The sequence below is a fragment of the Cryptomeria japonica genome, chromosome 4 (assembly GCF_030272615.1).
Source record: "Cryptomeria japonica chromosome 4, Sugi_1.0, whole genome shotgun sequence".
NCBI classification, from domain to species: domain Eukaryota; kingdom Viridiplantae; phylum Streptophyta; class Pinopsida; order Cupressales; family Cupressaceae; genus Cryptomeria; species Cryptomeria japonica.
Window position 1 is genome coordinate 458,964,599 of NC_081408.1, and position 15,690 is coordinate 458,980,288.

Here is a 15,690-nt window from a genome sequence, read left to right on the forward strand (position 1 = left end):
CTGCTGTGTCTGCTAAAACTAAAAGAAGCAGTTGTCCACAAGATGTTGAATGTCCCCTTCTTTTTACTGCAAAACAAAGACATCAGGACATGTTTTGATAGTCTCAGGGCACCCAAATGTCACCAACAACTCAAGGTTCAGAAAACACTCCAACAAAAAAAAAAAAAAAAACTCAAGAAGAAAAAAAAAATTTAAAGAAAACGTTGTTAGGCAGTTTTCATTGAAGTCACTCAAAGCATTTTATGTTGGATCACAGAATACACAACTTACAGCCGTGTAAAGAATATTTTTATTCTCAAAATTGCAGACTATGAGTACGTTTATGTTTTCTGTGTGTTGAGTCTCTGATGTCGGTGGAAAATAATCTTCATCTTTAGATTGACCTAGCAGCATGTTTGTCTGAAGCAGAAATAAACCTTGGACAGACCATGTTTTTCTTTTCTCTCGAAACAAAATCTGTGTTGTCTCTGTTGGAAGTAATTAAGCAGCTGTCAGTTTGGTATTGCAGCTATAATCCTTTGAGCAGTTATTAGTTAAGCATTGGTTGGAATAATATCTTTGCTCATTTTAGCATCAATAACTTGTTGTATGTCATGATATATCACTTCTATTTAAAGATTGATATTTAATAGTATTGTTATCTAGCTGATTGAGATAACTTAATAGATCAGTTGTATCTTTTACAACTAGCTATTACCTACTTATTCAGTTAGAGATGGGTCTTGAAATGAATTGGAAACTCATCAAGTTTGATGAGAGACTGAAAATACAAGTACCCATGAGTTCGATAAGTTTGCTTAACTGAAAGATTGTTGAAGATTAGCTGCTTAACTTCTTTTAACTGTCAATAACTGATCCATAGAATATATATACTTGCTGTGGTGAATTCGATGAGATTGTGATTGATATTGAATGACAGACATTTTCCAATAAATCAGTAATGAATTCTGGTTAAAAGTTTCTGAGGATGTTCATAAAGACAATCACTATGAACCTAAAAAGTGAAATAAATGTAATAAGCCACTACATGATCTGGTAGAATTATTTCACAGCAAGTTTGCAATTGATAGTTATTTTGGAAACATTTCTTTACAAGATTTCAGCTAATTAAGTTACTTTCATTCAATGTTGTATCATGTATCATGTTAATTAATTGAAACTTTCAGCTTCTTTGAAATTCTTTAAGTTGTTTTTTTCCGTTCTTTGTATTTTTAGGTTTGTATGTATATGTATATATATATGTATGTACATTATGTATGTATATATATGTATATGTATATGTGTGTGTGTGTGTGTGTGTGTGTGCACATGCGGGCGTGTGTGTGGGTGTGCATGCGTGTGTGTGTGTGCGCACGAATGCTCTCAGGAATCTTGCTTCCTATCCCACAAACTTGAAGAAATACTATCTTGTACAAGTAATTACATAAAAATGGAACTCCAAGCAAGTTGTGTGCAACTATATCTTTCCAACTAAACATTTTCATTATCATTGTTTATATATTCAGTTTATACCTTCATCATCACTGTTGTTGTTGATGACTTGTCATTTTTGGTGCTCTCTTTTGCTGCTCAAGAGGAAAAACAAGCTTCTCCAAGGTCATTTGCAGCAATTTTAGTCAATTTGAAATGGATTTGAAGTGGATTTTGAAGCAAAATCGGATTACCAAGTAGGTCTCCTGATTTTTTTTCCTTTAGTCTTTTTAAAACATTTTATTTCTTTTTTGTTGCATCTAGGTTTATGGAAAATCAACAATGACCTTTCCTAAGTACTCTAAATTGCTTTAGAGTCCAATGAACAAGATTTAACACCATTTTTTGACAATTTATACTGTTTTTTTCACTATTTTCTCAAGAATCTCTACTTTTCAAAAAAAATTCAAACCCCAACACTTCCTTTTTGTCAAGTTTCAACTATGTCTAAATTTAGTTCAACTAATTTAGTTTGTTTGCTATTTTTTTTATTAAAATATTAACTTTGTGTTTTCACTTTGCATGTATAGGGTAACTGTTAATTGAAAATGGCAAATAGAGAAGGTTCTACAGCTGGTTCAGCTTCAGGGTCTGCCCCATTAGTAGAAGCATGCCCATCTAGATATGTAGCTACTCATACTAAAAGTGCTAGAGACAAGGCTTGGAAGTATGCCTTTGAAGGACCGGAACCTAGGCTGGTAATATGCCTTAAATGTGAAAGACTATTTCATGGAGGCATAAACTACCTCAAACACCACCTTGTAGGCATCAATAAGCACGATGCTAGGGATTGTCCTGGGACCACAGATGAAAAAAAAAAGAGAAATTAATGCCTTACTTGCAGCCGGGAAGAGAAAAAGTTGCAAAGGGAGAGGGCAAAACTAGCCATGAGAGCATCCATAGTTGAATCTCAAGGTGCTACAATCAACCATGAAGAAGAACCAGCACTTCAAGGCATAGTGGGCTCTCTTCATGGCCTACGTATCTGCAAATTCACCACCACTTAGTGTTGATTTTATCAGATTTGAGAATGCTAAGGGTTATTTTATTTATCAAAGTACTTCTTTTATCATATATTGATTTGATCTCTTTTGAATATAAGCAAGTAAGAAACAGAAATCAGAATTTATGATTTGTATTTCAATGAATATGTAACAGCAATGTTCGTTTTTTGTGCAGGCCGGCTAGTTCAATATTTCCGATTTCTATATTGTCCCTTAACCGCAGCTATACACCATATATACAATGGTATGGAGGCATGCCTACGCAGAGGCATGCCTCTACGTGGAATAGCATCCACGTAGAGACATGTCTCTCCACGAACCCGTGACGATTAGACCGATAAACATTAAAGACAATACGCTAAGATGCAAGATGGTATAATTAACCAATTCGACTTCAAGTCGACTAATGTTTGTCAAGCGATTAAATGTAACAAGTCGATTATATCAACTATTCGTTTTAATAAACATATTTAATAATTAGCTTTTTCTTTATTACAAAAATGTATGTATATATTATATATACATATATATCAATAATGTAAATCACAAACATTATTATATATATAGATATATAGATACATATATACATTTCTAATATATATTAATATATGAGTATTAAATCCAATCATCAATTACAAATACTTCGATGACAATACATATAAGCTAATTTAACATAACTTACAAGGATAAAGCAACTATCAAATGCTTAAGGCCAATTGGCCACTTAAGCATTTGATTTCGACGATTAGAATTATCTGACTGACGCTACACAACATTAACACTCCCTCTTAGCTAGGGAGGATTAATTCTATCCTAAACAAATGACATCACCTTCTCGTGATATCAAAGAATCATGACATAACCACAAATATCACGTCTCATGATATTTTGTCATGGTTCTCAAAGAGTATCTAAGATCCATGATATGTGCATTGGTATCAAGTCGCATGATACCTATCATGGGGATATAAATCATGGCCTATCCATGAATATTATGTCTCATAATATTCGCCATGATCATCTCAATCGTTATGATTTCTCAAGATATCAAGTCTCGTGATATCAATCATAATGCCTGCAGAGATGCAAACTATCATGACAAAGATGCAGATATCAAGTCTCATGATATCTATTCATGATAGTGAGGTTAGAGTACTGTGAAGTTGTCACTATACAGTATTAACCAAAATAAGTGAAACTTTGAAAAATCGTCATCTTACAAAGTCACACAAATATTAAATAGTCATATAGTTTCACACATGACAAATAAGAAATAGTACAACAGATCAAAAATTACATTCTCAATTTAACTTACATTTTCAACCATGCCAAGTTTCTTACAAAAGTACTCAACCTTTCCTTTAGACAAAGGTTTGGTGAAAATGTCTACAGTCTGCTTGCCTGTACTCACATATTTTAGCTGGATAGCATTCCTTTCAACCTTGTCTCTAACATAGTGATAAGGAATCTCAATATGTTTGGATCTATCATGAAATATTGGATTAACAGATAGCTTTATACAGCTCTGGTTGTCACAATGAATAAGAGTAGCATTCAATGGTTGACCAAATAGGCTCACAAGTAGTTTCCTTAACCATACTGCTTCTCTGGTCCCCATAGAAGCTGCAATGTACTCGGCTTCTGTAGAACTCTGAGCCACTGAAGATTGCTTCCTACTTATCCAGGATATCATAGCTGATCCTAGACTGAAACAACATCTTGATGTGCTTTTCCTATCTACCACACTTCCAGCCCAATCTGAATTCGTGAACCCATGTAAGTTTAGTTCAACATTAGCATATTTGAGTCCATAACCAATAGTGCCTCGAAGATATCTCAGGATATGTTTTGCAGCCATCAAATGTATCTCCTTTGGTTCAAACATGAACTAACTAAGTGCATTAACTGAGTAACATATGTCTGGTCAGGTATTAACCAAATACATTAGAGATCCAATAATTTGCCTATACAAGGTAGGATCTGCAAATTCTGATTCTGAAGCAACCTCTCTTAATTTGTGTAAGTTTGTTTCCATAGGTGTGGACATCGGCCTACAATCCATCATACCGAACCTCTTCAAAATATCAATAGCATATTTTCCTTGATTCAAGATGATGTTGTCAGACTGCTGCCAAACTTCCAAACCAAGGAAGTAATGTAGAAGACCCAAGTCTTTCATGTCGAACTCTGAGGTAAGGTTTTGCTTGCATTCAATCAAGTGATCTTCCCCTGTGATTAACAAGTTATCAACATATAAAATAAGAATCAACATCTCTCCATTTATTACTTTGAAGTATAAGTTTGGATGTTCATCATTCTTGAAGAAGTTTAGACCCAAGAGATATTTGTCAATCCTTTCATACCAGGCTCGGGGAACTTGTTTGAGCCCATATAAGGCTTTCTTCAGTTTACATACATATGAATTTTCATCATGTATAATGAACCCTTCAGGTTGTTCTAGGTAAACTTCTTCTTCAATAATCCCATTTAGAAATGTTGTTTTCACACCCATCTGGTGAATTTTCCATCCTTTAGATGCTGCTATGGCAATGATGGTTCTCACAGAGGTATATCTGGCAACAGAGGCAAAAGTCTCTTCATAGTCTATTCCCCCTTTCTGAGAGAATCCTCTTGCAACAAATCTTGCCTTATATTTTTCAATACTGCCATTTGCTGCATGCTTGATTTTAAATAGCCATTTGGAGGGTACTACTAATTTGTTTTTGGGACGAGGTACAATATCCCCGATATCATTTTTAATGATATACTGATATTCTTCAGACATAGCATCCTTCCACACTTGTCTTTCTAAGGCTTCATTTACACTGGATGGTTCTGAGTTTATGATTTCACTCATTAGTGCAGTATAGCTGGAGAACTTATGGGGTCTTTTGCTTTCCCTGAATGTCCTTGGAGGTGTTGCATAGTCTTTTGCTTCTTGAATCATTTTTCTAGCCCAAAGAGGCCTTTTACGATTCTCACAAGATTTTGAGGATCTGAGTTATTTTCATTATCATCATTGTTTATAGTTTTTGGAGTCTCCCTCTGAATCCCAGGAACTGGATCTTCTTCCATGTTTTGAGGAGGATGAGGGTCTTCTAAATCTCGAGAGCTTATAGATTTCATGAAGGAAATATCTTCTTCAAATATCATATCTCTACTTAGTTCAATTTGCTTTTGACCAAGAATATAAATCCTATAAGCTTTGGAGGTTTCACTATAACCTACAAAAATGCCTTTTCTGCCTGAGGGATCTAGCTTGGTCCTCTTTTCTTTTGGTATATAAATATATACAGGACAACCAAAGATTCTTAGATGGCTTACATCAGGCTCAACTCCAGAGAAGGCTTCTTCTAGGGTTTTATTATCTAGGAGAGAGTGAGGGCTCCTGTTTTGAATGTATACAACAGTGCTAGATGCTTCTGCCCAGAAGAAGGTGTTTAAATTTTGGTCATACATCATGGCTCTAGCAGCTTCTACAATAGACCTATTTTTCCTTTCTACTACCCCATTTTGTTGGGGGTTGTAGGGAACAGTGTAATCCCTCTTAAAACCATCACTTTTACAAAAAATCTTAAATATTTCTGAAGTGTATTCCCCCCCATTGTCTGTCCTTAAGATTTTTATTTTCTTACAAGATAGATTTTCCATTAGGGCTTTGAATTCCTTAAATCTCATAAGGATTTCCTCTAACTCATGGGTCTCAAGATGCAAGTTATGTGTACCAATAAAATTTTCTGAATCATACCTCTTCTCTTGTTCACACATAAATGCATATTCTTCATGCTTGCTTACCTCAAGAAGCTCCTCCTTTTCATGCTCTAGCTTGAGATCCTGTATAGAATTCATTTTACCCATACTGAAACAATGCAAGAGTGTTGGTCGCTCAAATGCCAACCGTGTGAGCTCAATGATTCCCAATGGAATCTCTACAAATTGATCCTGGTTTCCAAGTAAACCAGGCCTCCTGCGTGTGTAAAAACCTATGAGGCCCAAACTGATGTTGATGAATAAGAACTTCTAACCCTCGAGGAAGGCAGGATCAGAGCTTTCATAACACTGTAAGAACCTGTTGTGCATTGCACATGCTCCCTATCGCCGACAGGGTCCCCCTTCTTGTTTTGAGCTTTCCATCTTTGCCCTGCTGAGTTTCGTGCAGAGTTTCTCGCATCTCTTCAAGCGAGTCCGCGACTGATCCGTAAAGTGACGATGCCGGGGAAATGAGCCGATGAATCCTCCCGACTAGTCTAGCTCTCGGTCATGAGCGCCAAGAGTTTGTTCGAAGTTTTGAAAATCGCCTTGGGTAGGTGTAAGGTAGTAGGAATTGGCGAAGCCCGCCAAGCAAGAGCAACACGCCTAAAGGTCGCACGAAGACCAAAGTTGTCGTTTTTCGCACAAGAGCTATGAAGCAGACTGCATAAGGTTTGTCGCCGCGATGTTTATAAGATTTGAATGAGAGATGATTTTCGCCTGCTGATGAACGATCAAATGGCATGGCCAAAATACCTTAAAATTCTGAAGCCTCCGAAATCCAAATTTGTGGAATCTGGCAAAAGGCTAGTCTGAGGTCCAACGTTTCGCGCAAGTTTTCAAAATTGCCTAAGGGGTAAATTTCAAACCTGTTGTGCGTTGCACACGCTCCCTGTCGCCGACAGGGTCCCCTTTCCTGTTTTGGGCTTTCGATCGTTGTCCTGAGGATCCAAGCAGAGTTTCTCGTGTCTCTTCGAGCAAGTTCGTGACCAATCCGTAAACTGATTGACGTTGAAGTAATGAACCAGTGAGTCCTCCTGACTAGTCTAGCTCTCGGGCATGAACGCCAAGAGCTTTGTTCCAAAATTTTGAAAATCGCCTTGGATAGGCGTAAGATGGTAGGAATTGACGGATCCTGCCAAGCCAGAGCTATGAGGCCGATTGCATAAAGTTTGTCACCCGACCTTTAAAAGGTTTAGGCGAGAGATGATTTTCGCCTGCTGAGGAAAGATCGAATTGCCCGGCCGAGTGCCTTAGTATTCTGATGCCTCCCAGATCCAGATTTGTGGAACCTCGCAAAGCTAGTGGGAGGTCCAACGTTCCGTGCAAGTTTCCAAAATTGTCTAAGGGGCAGATTTCGGGCCCTGGAGCGAAAATTTCAAAGCAGATGCTCCCTGCTCGGTTCGAAAGCAATACAAAGTTCTTTTAAAATGTTGCAAAGATAGCGCTTCAAACTCAGAAAATCACTCAAAGTCTTATTTTCGGACCCCTGAAAATAAAGTGAAAAGTTGTAAGGGGATGCACTAGGTCCGAAAGTCCGAAAATCACTTAAGTCCGATTTTCGGACCCTAGGTCCGAAGTTTAAATCGTGAAATGTTTTAAAACAAGATAGTGCTTTGCTCCGAAAAGTCACTTAACTTCTTTTCGGACCCCTGAGTTTAAAGTGAATCGCGAAATGTTTAAAACACGCCTGAGGTCCAAAGTTTAAAACGCAAAAAAACGATTTTCGGACCCCCGAAGAAAAGCTTAAATAAAAGGCGAAATGTTTTAAAAAGGACGCACTAGGTCCGAAAGTCCGAAAACACGTGAAGTCCATTTTCGGACCCCCGAAGAAAAGTTTAAAGTGCGAAATCTTTTAAAAGCGCCTCCAGCTCCGAAAACACGTGAAGTCCATTTTCGGACCCCTAGGAAAGGTAAAACGTGAAGTCTTATTTTCGGACCTCTGGGAATAAATGATAAAATCGCGAAAGAGGCAAAAGGGTCCGAAAATCATCTAAAATCTTCGAGTCCTCCGAAGTTTTTTTTTGCAAAGCACCGTAACTACAGAAGTCGCGAAAATCGCGAAGGATGGCATAGTTAGAAGTTTGGCGAAGCTTGCGGATTCATTCAAACTCTCCGAGGTTTCGAAGGCACCCGGCTTATGCGGCGAGTCCTCCGAAGTTTTTTCCCAAAATTGCCGAAGTTTGCGAAAACGTGTTCCAGCCCCGAAGTTCCAAAGTTGCAGGAGCATGCGAAAAAGGGGGCGCTCAGGTCCGAGGTTTTGAGGAGCTCCGAAAACGTCTCCAGCTCGCCTAAAACCCCAGGGACTTCCGAAATTCGCCAACGGGTTGAGAATCTCCAAGTTTACAAATAACGTTCAAAGCTCCGAATTTCGTGCAGGCTGGGTGGAACCAAGTTTAAATTCCGAAACCTCCAATTCGTCAGAAATCCAAAGTTGAAGAGAAAATGCAATTCAAAATTTGAAAGAACTCTCCAAGGTCCGAAAATAGGCAGGTAAGACGCTGCATCAACCCCCCTCGACCATTCAAATTCAAATTGCCAAGGGTAAAACCATTTAAGATTGATAAATTCTTTTTCGTCCACCAAACCGCGAAAATTTAAATCAAAGGGATAACCGTTGGGATTCAAACTTTGCAGGATCGTCCATTCACTTCACGCGACAAGGTCGGGTAATCTCTCGCCATCCGCTCCCATCAGGTAAGTACACTTTATCGCGTATGATCATTTGAAAATGCTTAAATCAAGTAGACAAATGCGTGAAATTTGATCACAATGCTTGAATTCTTGAAATCTGCATCTCTTTTTCATAAAGCGTTGTTCAATGCATTCGAAATTTAGAATTCACTCCCAAGGTTTAGCCCGAAATTGCATCTCTTTTCAAACTCAAGAAAATTTCCATGTTTTGCCTCTGTTAAAATTAATCCAAAATCCAAAAGTGATAAGTATAAATGCGTAGTCACAAATCTTCAAGAATATGCTGCGGTTAAAGATAATCAAGTTGTTAGCTAAAATGATATTGCTCCATGTCCAGACTAAACTCTAAATTAATCCCGGCCTGTTGGAGCACTTCTTTTGTTATCTAACCCGCATTACCGTTCTTGTATCACCTTGTAATCTGCGTCCGGCTGTGCAGGATAGATGCCTAAATCGGCGGTGGAATCATCAAAAACACCCGCTGCAGCCGAAACCTCACGAGCATCCAAATCAGACATCCCGCGTAAGGTTGAAAAAATGAAGTATCAATATCAAAGGGGAGGATTAAGGGAGTCGAAGGTTCAGAGCGTCTGGGACAACATTGGTGACACCGACCTTGGCCATATTGATATTCAGGACTTCAGGAATAGGGTCTTCTCACCCAACGCATATGGCAGGCCTAGGCAGATGGTGGAAAGTGGCATCGCCCAAGCAGCAAGTTTTCCTCCAGCAATCCAGAACTATGAATTAGTAGTAGAGGCTGCTCGGCATTACGAACCAAAGTCCAGATTAGTGCTTCTGGAAAATATGACTATCGCCGACTGCTCCCCTGAGGCTATTGGTGATGCATTTGATATCCCCTTTCCAAATAATCCCACAGCTACAACCATAGACAAAGCACAAGGGGCATATGATATGAATCTGGCCCGATGCAGGGCACTAATTAACGAAGAATGGTTCAAGGAGAAAAGGCCTCCGAACACCCGGATTGTGAAAAAGACCCCCAGAAGTGATTTTCATAATGAGCATGGGGATATGGTCACCTTACTCAGCCGAGTCATGGGACTTCCTAAGTCTAGCTACTTCGAAGAGTGGATGTTCTATTTTACAGAGCAGGTCTTCACCGGAAACTCTAAGTTTGACTGGGCCCAGATCATAAGCGATAACATCCACACTCAGCTGATTGAGCTCGAAGCAAAGAAGTACTTCACCATGACCTCCTATTTGGTCTATATGTTTGCAAAGAACCAGCCACTGCCAGGATTGATAATGAAAGCTGAGATCGGGAATGGGCCCGGTCAGGTGAAAGTCTATGATTGCTACCCACAGCTGCACTACCAGGATATAGCTCAAAGGGAAAAGAACAACCTGGCTTACGCGGTTGGTCAGTATGAACGCGTCAATGATGCCTTCACAATGCGCCTGGTCAGGCTAATGCAGGGAGGGTTACACATAAGGCTCTCGGAGCAAGCTACCACTTTAGTGCAGAGGTATGGAGCCTGGTTCATTCAGTTCCCAAGGTTTTCCTACATCCGAATAGCTGGCTTCGATGGTGCCCCCCTTCGACTTCCACGATACCCAACCGATAAAGTAATCCTTATGGAGGTGGCAAGACAATCACGCCCCGCCCGCATCTTACTTCGAGAAAGCAAGCAGGGTGGATTCACATTTCCTATGATCATAGGCAACCATGATGTCCAATTGAGAACCCCCACCCTAGCAGAGGAGTCCCTTGCAGAGCTGGCCTCTTATGGCCTCCAAGACCATTTCCCAAGAAAATACTTCGATCATGATAATTTGGCAAAAAGGGCCTATGGTCGAAGATACAGAGCAAAGGAGTCAGTTGAAGACTATTGGAAAAATTGCTCCGATGACTACGAAGTCAGGCGACGGGAATATTCTAGGTTGAGTGTGCAGCAGATGCGACTCTTTGAATACCGTCAGGTCCCAGATCAGCTCACGGACTCAGGAAATTGCCTCCAAGTCCGAGAATTCGAAGCAGTAAGACACCTCTTGCCAGGCGTTGATTGGTCTCAGAACCCAATCACGGATTTCGAAGCAGTTATGGTAGCCCCAGCAAGATACACAGATCAGTGGTTACATCATCAAATCGAGAGGCTAGTTCATGAAGGGGTCCAGTTCACTTACCATTTGATGGGCAGTCTTGACTCTCAGTCTTCCGAAGACGAAGGGACATCAACTGAGAAACCAGAGAAAAGAAAGAAAGCTAAGGCTTGCAGAGGAACTCGGACGTCCAAAAGAACAAGAAGGGAGAAGATTCCCATAAAGAGGCTAGAGGCCACTTCATCTTCAAAAGACCCCAGTTCGTCCGACGATGCCATAGAATTGGATTGCGTACCTGCTCCGCCTTCCCAGAGCGACATCGATGCATTCGAGGCCAATGATCCTCCTGCACCTGATGTACTAGACACCGAGCCAAAAGGCCTCGAGTTGACCAAACTGGGTAACCAAATAAAAGAAGGAGAAATCCCAGCCACCCAGGGGGTCGAAGTGCATGAACCTACCCAGCAGAGCCATCACGAATTGCTACTCCTTAATACAGCCAAGGACGACTCGACCGTCGAAGGAGAACAAAGGATAGACGAAATTCATGAGCCCGAGAGAACCGAGGAGCAACCTTCACAGGAGGATGTCAGACAATTGTTCAACGAAATAGGGGAGAACTCAGCTGCAAGCAAGGAGCTTCCTCCCTCTTTCACTCCTCTGATGGCGGGGCAGCTGCGAATTTGTGGTCAGCCGGTTGAGAGCGTAGGAGAACAGGGTGCTAACTTGACCCTATCATCGACCCAGACAATGCCTCAAGAGTGGCTGATCGCCAGAGCTCAGCGTAGGGCCGCCACCAAAGCACCCATCGATCTAGAGGATATCTTCTCACGAATGGATCAAGCAAAAGCTAAAGGGAAGAAGAAACCAAGGGCATATTCTAAAGTAACCAGGGACGACCAAAGGAACCGCACTCTTCATATTGCCACCCCGCCCGTAGACAAGCCAGCAGATCAAATAACACTGGCAGATTATAGCATTACGACTGTCCCCATCGGACGAGCTACAAAAGAGCAGGAAAAGGAAGAATTTAAGGATTCAGTGCAGAACATACTCAGACAGCTCGAGGAGATCACAACGGAAAAGGATATGTATCGGGCCCGTGCTGAACAGGCCGAGGGATACATCGATAAGCTCCTACAGCCATTGCACAACCCCTCCGAATCCCACATTCCCCCAATGGCATTGGCACAAAGGACCACGACTGAATTTGAAGGAATTCGGGATACCGCAAAGGCCGTCAGGGAATGGATGTAGGACATCAAGAAAAAGGGAGAACAAATCCTTAGGGAGGTGAAAGAAATGGCTCTCCATCGAGAGCTCACTCTAGTCAAGCTGTTGGAGGTAAAGAGGGAATCCCTTCACATGCACGAAGTGGCGGCCTCTACCCTTCCCCTCATGAGAGCTCTTTTCTGGACACATGCGCAAATTCCCACACTGTCTGACATCCTGGATCCCCATGGCATCAGTGTTCTCAAGGAATGGTACTGGATCGTCACCATGAAGAACGACGCCCAGGAAATTATTGACAAAGAAAATGACGCATGTGAGGTAATTCTCGGGAACATGCAAGAACTAGGTAAGACCATCCTCCGATCAATGGTTTCAGGATGGATAAATGACCTATCCGACAGTGTAATCCGGCCAGACTGGGAAGAAAGGTTGGGAGCAGATAAGGTTTCTTATTCTGTTGGAGACTTGAGTTTTGCTGGTCAGTTCCATTCAGACATATTGTGCTTCGAGCGTAATCGCTCCAGCTGGAAGGACGGTTTAAAGCACGTAGACCAGTATCTTGAGGGCATGCAGTACAAAATTCGCCACCCTCCCATGCCACCTTTCAGTCTCCTCTTCCAGTTATGTATCAAATTTCAGGAATACGTTCGCAAGGAACGAGCAGCAGGTCATGATTTATGGCGGGAATACCTGCATGGCGAGGACCAGTTTCTAAAGAAAGAGTGTGAAACCGAAATAGAGAAAGTAGTTTCTCAAAAGTGCTTTTTTCCCTCCAAATCTTAAAGTGCACTTTTGTCCCAAAAGGGTGACAGTTGACTTTTGGTCCACAAATTGTAAAACTTTTTTATACACCTTTTTGGATTATTCAAAATTGTTGTAATTATCGCTTTTTGGGTAGTTATTACCCATTTTGGGGTAGTTGTTGATATTTGCCTCCCATTTATGGGTATGGGCAGCACTGCTTTATGGATGAATCTGGGCCACTTATTTAGATTTAATCTAGGCCATTCATCTTTTTTTTTTTGAGGCCTATTTAAGGGACTGGTTTTCCCTCATTTTGTAAGAAGTTCTTGGATTGTTGCGAAAGCTCTGAAGGAATTTGCAGGAATTAATACAATGGATTAAGACTATTTTCAAGTTTCCTTGTGAGTGCATGGTCTCCTTCTTCACTTAATTTTGAAAGCTTTTAATTATGTCTATTCATTTTACATAGCAGTTTTTTAATCAAGCATCTGATAGAGTCTTTATAGTCCATACCATTAGAGAATAGCTGATTGCTTTTCTTTCCGCATGGTTAATCTGGACCATTTCATGCTCAGTTCGATTATCAAATATATATACCATGAATGTAGAAATTCTAATATCGTATTTGGTAATATGAAAATCTGGTTTCTCCTTTGAAGATTGCACTAAGGTTATGCAAGCATTGTGTCTAAATGGCTGATGATGCCTAATCTAGTTTCCTGGAGGTGTCTGTCTGCTTGATTGAATCTGCTGTCTTAGTTAGAATTTACAATTCATGTCTCTCTCTCTCTCCCTATCCTTCCTTTCTTTTCTCCCTTTTTTTATCTATTCGGAAAATCTGCAGTCCTGCTAAAACAGCTTCAAATTAACCAATATCATCTGATGGAAAGATCGTAAAAGGTTCCAGGGAACTTATCCATAGAATCGCCAGTCAAACGTAAGTCCCCCTTGTGTTTCCAGCATAAACACATCAGGCCGCTGAGAGATCCCGCAGTCAAGACCTGACAAAAGAAACCTTGAGGTTGTCTCCTTTGATCAAACTTAGAAAACAGCATTAGAGACTTCCTTATCTCAAGAGAGAGTAGAATAATCAGTCGGCTATTCTATTCTGCGTTGGCCGTATGGAGTTTGCAGCAATGCGATTTCGTCCACGTCAACAGGACCCAAAGGCCCAAAGGGGTTAGAATTTCACTAAGTTAAACTTCCCAAAATCGCCCAGGGGGCCGAATTTCGGACCCTGAGGCGAAAATTTCAAAGTCTGATGTTTCCCATTTGGTCCGAAAATAATGTAAAAGGCCTAAGTGTTGCAAAAGATGGTTCCAGGTCCAAAAATCGCTAAAAAATGTCCAAATTCGGACCCTGGGACTAAGGCTGGAGGGTGTAAAATGCAAAATATTCCCAAGCGGCCTCCAGGCCCTGAAAACGCCTTAAAACCCCTATTTTCGGACCCTAGCTCCGAAATTTGAAAAATGGCAAACATAAAAGGTTGCGCGAGTATAGCGTCCAGGTCCGAAGTTCGACAAAAGTGCTTCCACCTCCGAAATTCGCCTTTAGTCTTCATTTTCGGACCCTGGGGGACAAATGGAGTGTGTGTAAAATTTGAAAGGGGATGCACTTGGTCCGAAGTTCGCCAAATGTGTTTCCAACTCCGAACAGCACTTGGGCGTCCATTTTCGAACCCCAGGGCGAAAAGTGTAGGTGCAAGATGTCGCAAGGGGTAGCTCAAAGTCTGAAAACACTTAATACGCCCATTTTCGGACATTGGAGCGAATATTAAAAAGAGAGATAAAGTGCGAAGTATTCCAAAAACGCTAAAAGCCCCGAAAATCACTTAAGTTCTTATTTTCAGACCCTAACGCGAAGATGTAAAGCGGTGAAATCGCAAAATACTCCAAAAGTGCTTCCAGCTCCGAAAATCACTTAATACACCCATTTTCGGACCTTGGAGCGAAATTGAAAGTTTTAAAAGGCGCCAAAAGTTGCATAACGCGTCTCCAAGTCCAAAGTTCGTTTTATCCCCCCATTTTCGGACCCTTGCTCCCAAAGTTTAAAAGTGCATCGATTTTACATGAGGCGTCTTTTGGTCCGAAATCATTTTAGATGTCCATTTTCGGACCCTAGCCTCGAAATTATAAAACGCGAAAACTGCGAGAATTGCGTTGAGGTCCGAAAGTTGCGAAGGGCATTTAGGTCCGGAAAACCCTTCCTTTGGGTACCGAAAGCATCTAACGAAAAGCTGCATATGGCGTTGAGGTGTGAAGATGGTGCGGACGGCAACATAGTGCTTGGGATCCGAAGTTTTCCATAGCGTTGAGCTCCGAAGTTGGTTTAAGATCGCGAAATACCCTTCTTAGCGCCCAAACCCCCAACAGGGTAAGATCGTAAACTCTCCAAACCGCAAGAGGTGCCGAAGCTCCGAAGTTCGAACGGGCGAAAAGCTGCGAGTACAGCACCTAGGTCCGAAGTTTTCCTCAGACTCCAAGCTCCAAAATTCGCCAGAAACTTGCAAATTGCGAAATATAAAACACGAAATTTGCGAAACTCGCAAAGAAGAAAACGTAGATTAAAATTTGCAAACTATCCAAGGCCCTAAAATAAGAAGGTAAAACGCTGCATCCACTCCTCTCGATCATTTAAATTCAGATTGCCAAATACCCAGGGTAAAACCATTTAAAAATGATAAATTCTCTTTTGTCCAAACAACCGCGAAAATTTAAACAAAAGAGATAAC

At 40.9% G+C, this 15,690-nt stretch overlaps 1 protein-coding gene across 2 annotated transcripts in view; it reads right to left on the reverse strand.

Annotated features, from left to right (window-relative positions):
- LOC131077364 (aminopeptidase P2) overlaps nt 1–15,690 on the reverse strand; it is a 345,185-nt gene that overhangs the window by 92,146 nt on the left and 237,349 nt on the right. The window lies entirely within an intron of this gene.